We start from the raw sequence: 3250 nt of genomic DNA on the forward strand, positions 1-3250 counted from the left end.
AGCAGATTAAGGAGTTACTAGATAAAGGATATATTCGCCCAAGCTCGTCACCTTGGGTATCACCAGTACTTCTAGTGGATAAGAAGGATGGATCATTAAGGATGGTTGTTGATTATCGAGGATTGAATGAGGTGACGATCAAGAACAAGTACCCACTGCCAATGATCAATGATTTTTTTGACCAGCTGCAAGGAGCTAAGGTGTTTTCCAAGATCGATCTGCGATCAGGGTACCACCAGCTGAAGATTCGAGAGCAGGATATACCCAAGACAGCTTTTACCACAAGGTACAGGCTATATGAGTATACCGTTATGTCATTTGGTCTGACTAATGCACCTGCCTATTTCATGAACATGCTGAACAAGGTGTTTATGGAGTTTTTGGATAAGTTCGTCGTGGTGTTCATTGATAATATTCTGGTCTACTCGAAGAATGAAGAGGAGCATAAGGAGCATTTGCGGTTGGTACTTGGAAAGCTCGGAGAACACCAGCTATATGCCAAGTTCAACAAGTGTGAGTTTTGGTTGAAGGAAGTTGGATTCCTCGGACATGTTATATCCAGAGAAGGAATAGTCGTAGACCCTACCATCACTGTGACAAATTGGGAAGCACCCATGTCTGTTGGAGAGATCCAGAGTTTTCTTGGACTCGCAGGATACTACCGGAGCTTCATCAAGAATTTCTCGAAGATTGCAAAGCCCATGACGGAGTTGTTGAAGAAGGACATCAAGTTCAAATGGACAGAGGAATGTGAGGCCAGTTTCCAAGAGTTGAAGAAACGCTTGGTTACAGCTCCAGTGTTGATTCTTCCATATCAACGCAAGGATTACCAGGTATATTGCGATGCTTCTCGTCGAGGACTTGGAGCAGTGCTTATGCAGGAAGGAAGAGTTGTTTCATATGCCTCACGGCAGCTCAAACCCCATGAGTTGAATTATGCTACCCATGATTTGGAGTTAGCAGCCGTAGTGCATGCCTTGAAGACATGGAGACATTTTCTCATCAAAACCATTGTGAGGTGTACACGGATCACAAGAGTTTGAAGTATATCTTCACGCAGAAGGAGTTGAATCTCAGACAGAGGAGATGGTTGGAGCTCATTAAGGATTATGATATGAAGTTGCATTATCATCCCGGAAAGGCTAGCGTAGTAGCCGATGCGTTGAGCCGCAAGAGCCATGCCAATACACTCATGACCGGAGAGTTACCCAAGGAGTTAGCGGAGGATCTTCGTGAGCTATGTTTGGAAATAGTTCCGAGAGGTTATGTAGCAGCATTGGAGATTCAGTCTACCTTGATGGATAAGATCAGGGAAGCCCAGAAGACGGACAAGGAGGTTGCTGAGATAAAGGAAAGAAAGAGCAAAAGAAAATCTAAGGGATTCCATGAGGATGAGCACGATACCCTATGGTTTGAGGATCGTGTTTATGTGCCTAATAATCCAGAGATCAGGAAGTTGATTCTACAAGAGGCCCATGATTCGCCGTATTCGATTCACCCAGGAAATACCAAGATGTATCTGGATTTGAAGGATAGTTTCTGGTGGACCAGAATGAAGAAGGATATTGCGGAGTATGTAGCAGTTTGTGATGTATGTCAGAGAGTGAAGGCAGAACATCAGAAGCCAGCTGGATTGCTACAGCCATTAATTGTCGATACCCGGATGGAAGTGGGATAAACTAGGCATGGACTTTATCACGGGATTACCCAGGACTCGTTCAGGCTATGACTCGATATGGGTTGTAGTCGATCGTTTGACGAAGGTAGCTCATTTCATCCCAGTGAAGACCACTTACACCAGTGCTAAGTTGGCAAAGATATACATGACCACGATCGTATGTCTGCATGGAGTTCCAAGGACCATTGTATCAGATAGAGGAACCCAGTTTACCTCAAAGTTTTGGAATCAGTTGCATGAGACTTTGGGAACCAGGCTAGAGTTCAGTACAGCCTTTCACCCGCAAACAGATGGACAGACTGAGAGAGTCAATCAAATTTTGGAGGACATGTTGAGTGCTTGTGCGTTAGACTATGGATCTAGTTGGGACGACAATTTGCCTTACGCAGAGTTCTCTTACAGCAACAGCTATCAAGCCAGTTTGAAGATGGCCCCTTTCGAAGCATTGTACGGAAGGAGGTGCAGGACACCATTGTTGTGGGATGAAGTTGGAGACCGTCAGTTATTTGGACCAGATTTGATTACAGAGTCTGAAGAGAAGGTTAAGCTGATTCGCGATAGACTCAAGGTAGCCCAGTCCAGGCAGAAGAGTTACGCGGATTCTAAACGCAAGGAGACAGTTTACGAAGTTGGAGACAGAGTGTATCTTCATGTATCACCACTCCGAGGAGTGAAGCGCTTTGGAGTTAAGGCAAAGTTAGCACCATGTTTTGTGGGACCATACCATGTTTTGGAACGTATGGGAGAAGTTGCTTACAAGTTGGAATTGCCCGAAGGATTGTCAGGAGTTCACGATGTGTTCCACGTTTCTCAGTTGAAGAAGTGCCATGCAGAGATGGCTGATATTCCTCTGAGAGATACAGTGCCACTGGAAGTGATTCAATTGGATAGCGACTTGACCTACGAGGAGAAACCAGTCAAGATTCTTGATTTTGCCAGCCGAGTCTCACGCAGCAAGGTTAACAAGTACTGTAAAGTTCAGTGGAGCCACCATACTGAGCATGAAGCCACCTGTGAATGACCTACGGAAGGATCACCCTCACCTATTTTCTAGACAACCCGAATCTCGAGGGCGAGATTCATCTTAAGGGGGCTAGGTTTGTAACATCCCAAATTTCCAATTTGGAATGTTATGCATTAGATCATCATTGCATATCATATTTTATTGCATTTTGGTTTGATCCTAGAAATTGTACGCAACTCAAGAACCCACAGAGAGAGTTGGGGATTTCGTTATTTTCATATTTGAGTTTTCTCAAATTTTGAAAAAAGAGGATCGTTTGATTTTAATTATTTTCTCTTCGAATATTTCTTTTATGAAAATAAAAGAGAGGGGATAAAATGACTTACCCAAAATAAATAAATATTGGAGATTTAATTTTAAAATCAAATATGATTTTATTCGGAGTTTTTATCACTATTTTATTTGAATTAGGAAAAAATATGTGTTTTTCAAAATTGCATTAGAGGCCCAAATAAAGGTTCACCTTGTCCGGTAGATTTTTACAGGATGGGAAAATTTTATTTCAGGATTTTTGGAGTCCGTTTAGTATTTCTTTTATTCGTTTTTTG

The sequence above is a fragment of the Triticum urartu genome, chromosome 5 (assembly GCF_003073215.2).
Source record: "Triticum urartu cultivar G1812 chromosome 5, Tu2.1, whole genome shotgun sequence".
NCBI classification, from domain to species: Eukaryota; Viridiplantae; Streptophyta; class Magnoliopsida; order Poales; family Poaceae; genus Triticum; species Triticum urartu.